The sequence below is a fragment of the Pinus tabuliformis genome, chromosome 1_1, assembly GCF_031772625.1.
Source record: "Pinus tabuliformis cultivar Carrire ecotype Pingquan chromosome 1_1, CPIR1, whole genome shotgun sequence".
Lineage (NCBI taxonomy): Eukaryota > Viridiplantae > Streptophyta > Pinopsida > Pinales > Pinaceae > Pinus > Pinus tabuliformis.
Window position 1 is genome coordinate 372,787,987 of NC_142297.1, and position 10,680 is coordinate 372,798,666.

Sequence of the window (10,680 nt, forward strand, 5' to 3'; positions counted from 1 at the left end):
GTCCTTAGAATTACAACTAAGTGCACACTGTGACACTCTTTTCCTTTGAACTTCACCATCATGCTCTTCATCATTGTTGCTCTCATAGTCCTTAGAATTAGGACTAAGTGGACACCGTGACACTCCATTCTCTTGAAATTTGTCATCAAGCTCATCATCACTACTGCTTTCATAGCCCTTTGAATTCGGACTAAGTGGAATCTATGACTCTTTATTTATTTGAAATTATCCATCCCCTCTTTCATCAGTCCTACTCTCACAGTCCTTACGATCAGGATTAAGTGGAAGAATTGACTTTCTATTCATAGTAGAAGAATTCCCACTATATTCATCCATATGAATAGAGTTGTTATGCGATGAAGATGTTGATGCTATGTAAATCGAAACTTCACTATCAAGACAATCCATCCCTTTCAAATAGAAGATGGTGAATGATACAAATGGAGAGTCTCCTAAAGATATTATATAGCTTAGAGAATGAAATTTTCCCTCCAAAAATCCCCCCCCCCCCAAAAAAAAAAGTTTCGCGAAAATATTTCCCTCCTAAAAGTTTGTGAGATTTATTTCTCTTCATTATTTTATTCTACAATTTAATGAAAAATGTAAGATATTTTTTTTTTTATGAAATAAATCATTAAAGTTAAAATTGTAAACTACAACTTCTACCTAAATTATTTTAATAGTCAAAGTATATAATATTTACTAAACAATTGAATGTCTTTTTCATTTTTTATAATACATTCTGAAACAAATTAATCCCACATTCACCCCTCGCTTTATCATATTTTCTTTCATCGCCATAAAAAAATTAACATGTTAAAATTTTTTAAACCTAATTAATCCCGCATTCACCGTACGGTAAGACATCTCTATAATTTCACCTATATACTAAATTCCATTACCACTATTACTCACGTTACATCAAGGTTTTCTGAGGTTCGTTGAAAGATTTGGAGTGAATTTGTGGAGTAGCTACATTGCTATCAACAACATGTTCAATGAAGAACTCTCATAATTAAAAGGTTAATTAAATTTTTCTCCTTGAAAATTTTCATATTAAATTAATTTAATGAAGTAGTTTTTTTTTTTTTTTTAATTAATACTTTTTGTGAGCCAAATTAACCAATATGTCCGTCGTGAGCATGTTGGGCCCAGTAAAGTTGGGCACCCCCACCCCGCGCCACCCTGGCAGCCCGCAAGCCCGCCCGGCCAGCACGGTTGGGCTAGTGTAGGGTGGGTGGTGACGCCCCACCCTGCGCCACCCTGGCGGCCCGCTCGCCTGCCTAGGGTGGCCAATTGATTCCAAGAATCGCCCAGTTACCATGGGTGGGCGGGCGGGCCGAAGGGGTGGCGCGAAGTGAGGGGCGGTACCCCACCCTGCGCCAGCCCGGTGACCCACTCGCCCACCGGTGGTGGACAGGTGATTCAGAGAATTTCCCACCAACCCACTCTCCCCCCCAGCCCGACCACCTAGTGCCCACCCACCCGCCCGTGCAGCCGACCACCAGGCTCCAACCCGCCCGCTTGCCCCCCCGACCACCCGGCACCCACCCACCCGCCCACTCACCCGACACCCACCTGCCGACCCACCCACCCACCCACTAGACACCCGGGCACCCACCTACTCGCACACCCAGCCACCCCCCCGCCCGCCCACCCGCCTTCCCGGCGCCCACCCGGCCGCCCACCCACCCAACGCCCACCCTTCCACTCGGCGGCTGTTCTCCCGGTGCCCGCCCGCCCGGTGCTCGCGCGCCCACCTAGCTGCCCAGCCGGCCACACACCCGCTCGCTCTCCCACCCGCCTACCCGGTGCCCAACCCTTACCCGCCCACCTGCCCCCCTCACCCGTCCACCTGACACCCACCCGCCCGCTCGCACCTCTCTCCCGCCTACCTACCCACCCCCCGCCCACCCTCCTGCCCTGGCACCCACCCCCCCGGCCGCCCACTCGCCTGCCCACCCACCCACTGCCCGCGCCTTCTCACCTGCCTGCCCACCCGCCTGTCAACCTGCCCGCCCACCCGCCTGTCAACCTGCCCGCCCGTCCACCCGACTCCCACTTGCCCACCCACCCACCTAGTGCCTGCGCCCACCTGCCCACCCACACGACGCCCACCTGCCTGCCCACCCAAACGACAACCACCTACCCACACGACGCCCACACGATGCCCACCTGCCCGCCTGCCCACATGTTTGGAAGTTGATTGATGAGATTTTTAGCATGGGGGAAAACATTAGCATTAAAAACTAGAAGGTCAAAAAGACTAAGCCATTGATATGTAGCAGTAGTAAATTAGCTCCTGAAATGAAAAATCTTCTAGAAGATATGGCTATCACATCTTGGAGAGCAATGCAAGGGGTGAAAGATGAAAAAATTGTCAAAACAATATTATCTCGTGTGAGGTCAGGGGAATTATCATTGGAGGAAATGTCTGAGGAATTTCAAAAGTAAGTTTGTTGAGTTATTTTTATTTATTTCTAGACTATAATTTTCTTTTAAATAAAACATGTTGTTCTTGGTAGTATTTGTTATACATATCATTGTATTAACCTTTTGTTAATTTATCTATACAGTCACAAAGTTTACATGAAAATTCAAGAACAAATGGTTAAATTGTTGAATGAAGATAGTTGGGATGATGTTGTACGCAACTATCCAGATTCAAGTTCTACATCAACATTAAAAGCTTTTTATCTTGCATTTAAAAAGGTATCTTGATTTATACATTCATTTTATTCATCTGTGTACTATTTTTAATTTACAATTTACACATATATTTGTTTATTTTATAAAAGATGAAGAAGGATGATAATGGAGCACCAGATAGCTTCAAAACCTTTATTGAAAAAATAAAGATCGAAAGACTGAGGAAGCAATGTATTAAGAATGTTGAAGTTGATCCAACTCTTACTCATTTCATTTGGAATGGGCTAGACACTATTCAATATAAAGTAATACAAGGCGACTATGAAGACATTGCTAAACTCATACCTAAAAGGGATTATGACGTAGTTATTGTAGATATTCCCCATGGTTTCAACATTCTAAACATTGACTATGATAGTGACCCTTATACTTATCAAGCTCTTAGTAAAGTGGTTGCAGGATTTGTAGAAATCATGTCATCACCATTATGGAGATTTGTGACATTTCATTCAGACACACATTTGGCAATGATATTGTCAAGCTTCAAAGGGTAAACAAATTCAAGGATAAGTTTAAAATGTATATTTGATTAATGTCGAAAAATTCATTTATGTACAAGTTAATTGAACTTTTACTATTTCATGTTACAGACAAAAGTCAAATATTCTTAACCATGAAGATCAACTATTTATAAATGATTGTGAGTTCATTCATATTGATAGTTGGACAAAATATGATAGCTATATGTCTATGATTTTTAATCGGGTAGATGGAAAGAGTTATAGCCAAATATTGACTTATGATGCTGTTGTGAGAAAACTAACATATGAAGACAAAGAAGCAAAAGGAGAGATAGTTAACATTTATCAAAAACCACAATTATTGATTAACTATCTTATAAACATATGTTCAAATGAAGAAGATTGGGTTCTGGATTCATTTTCTTGCTTAGGTGAGTTTTATTATATGGAATTGAATTTCAATATGTTATTTTTTAATTAATATGTCATTGTACTAATTTACTTCATTATTTATTTTGTGCTTGATAATTAGGTACAACACTAGCATGTTGCCTTCAAAAAGGAAGAAATTGCATTGCAATTGAAAAAGATCCAATACAGTGCAATTTCGTTCAGCGAAGAGTTAATGCTCTTCAATTTCTTCGAGATGCAATGCAAGAAATTGGGTTGAAGAAAGGGGACTTTAGTGAATCACGTGTGGCAAAAAAGGCAAAGGAACCCCAACCACCATTACATGGAATGCTTGGAAAGGCATACATTGGGAGATTTGCAGACATCAAAGATCCATTAGAAGACGAAAATGAGCAAAAGGAAGCAAAAAATATTGTGGAAGAAGACAATGATGACACTCTAGAGGATGAAGAGTTTGGATTACGTGACATTGCTGATTAAATTTAAGTTATGCTTCGAAATCAAGCTCATTTTTTGTAACTATTAAGTAGTTATACTTGTAATGTTTTGACTTTGACATTTTATGAAAAGAATATACACTCAATTAAGGTTGTTATGTGTTCAATATTTGTAATATGTGATTTTCACATTAATTTTTAAGTTAATCATTATTTTTGAAAAAAAAGTGATTATTATTATTTTTTTGACATGAAATTCATAAAAAAATATATTATTTAACCATTTTTAGTTAAAATTTTCGTATAAAAATTGTGATTTTCGCATGTCAATTGTAGCAAAAAATTATCAAAACATGTAGTTCTTTAGTTATATTTATGTTAAAAATGGATGTTTTCATGTCCATTGTTAAAAAATATTGTTTTCTATAAGCAATTATTTCTTGTGGATTGAAAAATAAATTAACGATGCATAAAATGTAGAATATCAAAAATTCAAAATATCGACCTTCTTCTTTAAATATGCAAAACAATAAAAACCTCACTACGATAAAATTAAAATTAAAATAAAAACAAGAAAATATGAAGAAAAAGACCACTTCAAAAATGATTAAATTTACAAAATAATTATTTAAATTTCATACATTAGAAAAAAAAAAAAAAAAAAAAAAAAAAAAAAAAAACTTTAAAAAAAAAGGCCTGGTGTAGAATTACCACATTTTTAAATCAGCATAAAAAACACTACCATTCTAAAACACAATGTACATAAAAAAATTTATAGTGCCAAAAACTATGCTCTAAAAAACACATGTGTGTTCTGCATCACCCCTTTTCAAAATCGAGTCACCTTTTTGCAAAACGGGTAACAGTATGAGTTCCAGTTTCAAGGTTTACATTGTTAGAATGATATGCAGGCATTTTAGCCTATATTCGATCTCTTTTTGGTAGCAACCAAGAAAGTGAAAAAGCTCGAAGTCTGTAATCCAACGGGAGAAGAAGAACTGAGGATAAAAAGAAGTCTACATCACTTGAAGAAACCAAAGTCTGTGACTAAGCTGAATCTCAATCTAAAGCTATCTATTTGTAGCAGGATCTGAATATCTGTGGTAACGAGTCAAGGGTTTGTTGTAGTAGCCAAAGATCAGTAATAGAAGGCAAAGAGTCTGTAATTGGAAGTCATTGTATTATAATAAGAGACTAAACCTGCAATAAGGACAGAAATTCAGAAGCTGCTTTTGACTTTGACTAGGCAGAGACTCAACTATTGACCTTGACATAAATAGGAGGGCTAACTTGGAGGGACTCTTTAGTCTTTTGTTGGATATCTCATTTTGAATAAATTCAATAAGAGGAGGATTGTTGGGTTTTCCCCTATTGAGAGGTTTACCCTGCTTTGAAAGCCTAAATCTTTGTGTCTCGTACTTCTTTGTGTTCTTGGAAGAACAATTTCTGTAATTACTTGATGAAAGAGAAATATTAACTAAAAAAGAAAAGAATACTTATATAGGAGTTTACTTCCAACTATGAAGGAATATAATGAGGACATAAAATTTGTAAATATTAAACTTGGCTGGGCCACTGCACCTCCAAAAACCTAACTCATTACGCCATAAACTAGAAACCTTCTATGGAACTCCAAAAACAAATGAATTAGAATGAATTGTCAACTAGAATCAAGGGCCTTTACACTTTACATTTGACAATCTATTGTAGTATGAATATTGAGGTCTCAACTGTTCATTTATATTGCACTGTGTAAGAAAGGATGATCATATTTTATATGTTTTGTCTAGTAAGGCCTGCACTTCGTCATTGCCAGCTCTAACCAAGGATTCATGTTCCCATTGTAATGAACAACAGCTGCATTGTCAATCTCTCAATAGTCCACACTAGCACTATATCCTAAACCCAACACATGCCAAGACTTTTCCAAAGGATGGGTCAAGCCATAAAACATTCAATCTAGGGGGTAGTGTTCCAAGCTTCCACAACACTCTATCCTCATTCTGACATACAATAAAAGAAAAAATTAGAAATCGAACAAAGAAGAACCCATTAAGTTTTCTAGCTAATTACATCAGATTTACTTCAAATACTTTAAAGTAAGCATGACAGGAATTAACATAAATAAACCACACTACACACTTACCGTGTTCTGCCACTTGTGATATATTCCAGTTATATCTTGTTTCTCCCATTCTTTGAGATCAAATACATTCATCCCATATGCCCAACCACAAGCATTAGGATCAAAGTGCCTGGCTATGTGCGGATTGGAAAAATTAAGGTATTTTTCAAACTGGTGAAAGCTTTGTCCACAAGTTTCCACTGAACCATTAACCTTTCCATGAAGATCTACTGACCACAAGGGCATGAAATCTTTTTGCACCACATTATCATCATCCCAGAAAAGGATCTTGTCTAGTTTGGGATAAAATTGTGGAAGATAGAAACAAAGATGATTTAGCATGGATAAATATTTTGGATTTATATATTTCAAATTGGAGGAATGTGCTGAGAGTGTAGTCGAGTGATCTGCATTGAAATAATACTCTTTGATAGCTATGGATTCAAGTTGGTGAAGCACAGGGCAATAGGAGGAATTGAGCCATTTAAAATCATCAACATTTTCTACATGTATCGCAGCTTTCCTTGCGGAATTAAGTAAAAACCACATTTTCGTTGCCCTAAAATTTAACTTGTCTATGATGAGATGAAATACATGTTTCTGAGATTCCTGCAAACACAAGTAAATCACCTAGAATGAGATCCAAATATTAAATCTAAAATGCAGCAAAACTATTGGACTTCCAAACTTAAGAGTATTTTAAGCTCATAACACTTCACCTTAGCATTCATGACAGTTGAATTCACAAACACAAATGCAGCCAATACATTGTCAGAAAATAGTTCATAGTGATAAAGAGCTTGATCTTCCAACTTGTCATTTTTAGGAAATTTCTCTTTTCAAGGGAAAGCAAGTAATAATCCATGGTCAATCGCATGGACAGACAGTGCAGGCCCTTGGGAATAGTCTTTGCTGCAACTTCTATGTTACTATCCCCTAGTCATAAAATTGTTCTCTAGCCTTGGATAGGACATGACCCATAGCCTTGATCTTCTCAGGTGCACTGAAATATTCATATCAATTATCAACCATGAAAAAGAGAATGAAAAGCAGAAAGATTGACACACAGGCTGAAACTTTAAAACAAACAAAGGATATGAACACAAAATGCAAATGGAAGCACTTACCACTCTTTATTTAGAAGTAGCCAATGTGAAAACTATTACCTTTGAGGTAGATCAAAATCTGCATTAGCCTCACCCAATGTACACTGACATTCTTTAATACGAAGCATCAATTCATGGTATAAATCAAGATTATTCCTAACATTGAAAATGCTTGAATACACCCTAGCCATGTTCAGTTGGTCTTGCATCAATATAATAGTGGAGTCAGAATTCTCGTTCTCATTCTCCTACCTCCAAATGCTTTATTTTCCCAAGACAACAGAATCTACCTCCTTGGAGTGTTTAGTTGCTGCGTTTTCAAGATTAACTTGTTTTTCTTCATCCCATTGAATCAACTCTGTTGACCTTTTCTCCCTCCTCTTTTGTCTCAATTGTTGTAAGCATTAAACTACTATAAATTAAGGCATACTATGCTAAAATCTAAGAAATATAATTTTTTTCTATTCGAGAAGTAACATTCAAAAAGGATTTTGGAAAATAATATAACAATTCCATTTTCCATGAGAACAAAAGGTAGCGATCTAGTGCAGCAAAGAATTTTACCCTCCGTGAAACTTTTGTTAGACTTTATTCAAGCTACAAATGGTTTGCATACAATAACCATTGTCTTGGGAGTTTGACTAGACATTACCTTACAGTAGGCTACCAACATCATAGATCAGTTAACCAGGGAAAATCAAAACTTACCATAAAGATCATTCTCTTTGACATCTTGATGTTCACTTCCTGTGCCATCCTCTTCAAACCTCGTAAGAAGTTCTTCGTCATTCGAAGTTTTTTTCTGCACCTCGTTATTCATTTTAGCCCCCTCAAGATTTCCCTTTCCTTCTCCATTGAAAATCACACCATCTTGTTGCGAATGTAACTTTTCTGAGATGTCTCCAGAAGTTGTTTGCCTCTGCTTGATGTACGCCGTTAAAAATAGAGAATCACCCCTGCCAATGTTAGTTTTGACTTCCTACTTAATACAACCCTACTCAATTACATATATCATCATCACATAGGTTTTCTTACGTGTTCAATAGAGAAAATAACCAAAATCTTCACCAATCGTACCTTAGAGTTAGTAATATCCCTTTGGTTTACTTCCGAGGACTCCTCTAATACCCATGAGGAAGATAAGTCATTCCGTCCAACAATATTTAAGTTTAGAGTTCCCGAGTCCTCTGTGATAGCTCTTATGACATCAATCACTTACCCAGTAAATAAAATTTATTTTCAATTCTCTGCCCAATAGGGGAGAAATCAAATTTAAGATATGCAAAGGTAGCAGGTTTCTTATACTTGCCTCCTTTGGGAAGAGAGAGTCAATGCTGTCTGTTAAACTCTGATTTCTCCAGTCATCTGCCTATTCCTGTGAACCCCACAGATAAATAGATAAGAGTGGATTTAAACATATGACAAAGCTCCAGTATCCTCAATAATTCCTCTCTATTTCAATCCACTCAAGTCGATTAAATTTTAGTTTAGGGACACTATTTCTTTTCTGGGATTAGACTAACGTAAGTGCAAGTGCATTGCCCAAATCCTAAAAAAGAACAAAATGGCCATAGAAAAATAGAATTGGTTTTGAAGATGTGGAAAGAGAATACCATTCTAACAGATCCATCTCCTTAGAAGTCGTGCCCTACTGTTTTAAATGATAAAAAATGCATAAAAGGTAAGGTATAAATACTTGATGGAGAGGAATATCTATAAAAATACTGAAACGCTAAAAAGGGGGTTGCTTTGCTATCATGCATATGCTAAGATCAAGATTTCATTACACATCAATAATAAAATGGTGTGTATAATATCTATCATTTGTTTTGGCCAATGTGCTCCGAACACTGTGGGAACAGTGTGAAAATGATATGTATAGCAGAAAGTAGTTGGTGAACAAGATTGTCGTTGTGAATTGGGTCTAGGTTGGGTGGATCAGAACTGGTTTTAGCTTGACTAATGAGAAGTGGATTTAACTTTATGGATGGAAAGTGAGTCTGGCTTGGATAATGAGTGGATGGGAAGAATGATTGTTACCCTTCCCACCCAAATTCAATTCCCACAAGATTCAATTCCCATGAGTAAGATGTTGAATTGAACTCTTAGCAAATATATTTTTATAATACCCATCCAACTTATGCAGAATCTAGCACACACTTAGTACCATCCTACTCAGAATGAGCAGTGCCCAGCGAATTCACCGAGTAGTTGCCCAATAAATTTACCAGTCATATGCATTTCCCTTTGCTAAAAAATGGAAAGAGCATTGTTATTTCTTGCTATCAAGATGAATGGTTTCATTATCTTTGGCAAGGGAAATTACCCTAGGGGCAGTTGGTAAAACCTTTGCTCTTGCATGAGAGAGGTACAAACTTTGAATCTCTATCCTGGTAGGTATTGTACCATTTTAATGTAGAGATGGAATTCACAACTTCACACAGATCAAATGAAAGGAAACCTATACAGAAAACTCACAAAATGTCTGGAAAAATGCTAGAGGTGCTAAACTTTTGACAATAAGCGAGGAAAGTAAGTTTGATAACATTCGCACCTTCAAATCCTACGAAAAAGGTAAAAGGAAAATCAAATTCCAAAGTAGGTCCATGGGGTTTTGGTTCAATGGTTAACTGGGGGTGGTGAAGGAAAATCAAATTTCGAAGTAGGTCCATGCCGTCTTGGTTCAATGGTTAACCGGGAGTGATGATAATTCCCCGTCAAGGCTCAAATCACATAAATACATTGTTCAATGGGTTCTCAATGAAAGGGATCTTTTTAAAATAGTAAAAGATGACTACACTTCATTCTAATGGAGATCTTACTTGAATGTTTTAAGAAGTCTACACTTCATTGTAATACTACCAGATTAAGAAAGGGCATGCTTGCCAATAAAGATAAATTAAACACTGACCCACCCCAAAAAAAGAGACAAAAGCAACCGGACGAGGGAGGAGGGCAAGAAGAAGCTTACCAGTGAGGGAGGAGGGTAGGAGGAAGCTTACCAGAGAGGGAGGAGGGAAGGAAGAAGCTTACCAGTTTCAGATGTAGATGCCGGGTGACGAAACCTAGCTGCCAAAAAAACCAATGGCATGACCACAAAGATAACAAGGAAGCCCACCACATCTATTCGATGATTAAAACCCCGACCTCCCCATCCTCCATTTCTACTGCACTGGTAGACTTGCCGCCCTCCATTCCACACACCTCCTATTTTCACAGGCGTCTTTAGCTCTCGACCCTAACACCACTTTTCTCCTTCTCCTCCTCCTAAACAGATATCGAGCAATGCAACCCTTACACAATCATAATCCTCTACATCAAACCCATATCATGGTTAGCAGAAATATATGAAGTCAACAACAACCAAAAAAACCTTTAGATCTCATATATACTTTAGAGCTTTTGATAGAAAAAATTACCAAAGGCATTAC

General features: G+C 37.5%; 1 pseudogene; it reads right to left on the reverse strand.

The window, feature by feature from the left end:
• Nucleotides 1-5,804: 5,804 nt before the first annotated feature.
• LOC149213174 (polygalacturonate 4-alpha-galacturonosyltransferase-like) lies at nucleotides 5,805-8,069 on the reverse strand (annotated as a pseudogene).
• Nucleotides 8,070-10,680: the final 2,611 nt, after the last annotated feature.